This window comes from Sinocyclocheilus grahami, unplaced genomic scaffold, assembly GCF_001515645.1.
Source record: "Sinocyclocheilus grahami isolate Dianchi unplaced genomic scaffold, SAMN03320097.WGS_v1.1 scaffold10833.1, whole genome shotgun sequence".
NCBI lineage: Eukaryota > Metazoa > Chordata > Actinopteri > Cypriniformes > Cyprinidae > Sinocyclocheilus > Sinocyclocheilus grahami.
In genome coordinates, this window is record NW_015513472.1 from 215 (window position 1) to 560 (window position 346).

Consider the following 346-nt stretch of genomic DNA (forward strand, 5'->3'; position numbering starts at 1 on the left):
ATCTGAGAATCTCACACCCACCATCAGTCTTGATCTCGGGGTGCGGCTGCAGGCGATTGCGCATTCTGTTGACGCTCTGCTCTTTGAAGATGATGGGCACAGGGTGTGGGCCGAGGGCGTCCCACAGTTTCCTGGGTGGCGACTCGCTAGGGTTGTTCCACACTATGATGATGCTCTGCAGGTGAGGCACAGCCTGATAATGGTTGAGGAGCTTGAGGAGAATATCAGTGCGGTTATAGGTTTGCATAATTATAGTAAAACTATCCTCGGGGTCCAGTAGAGTGAGCGAGTTGTTGGAGCTCTGACGGAGCTTGAGGAGAATGCTGCGGTCCTCATTATTAGGCAA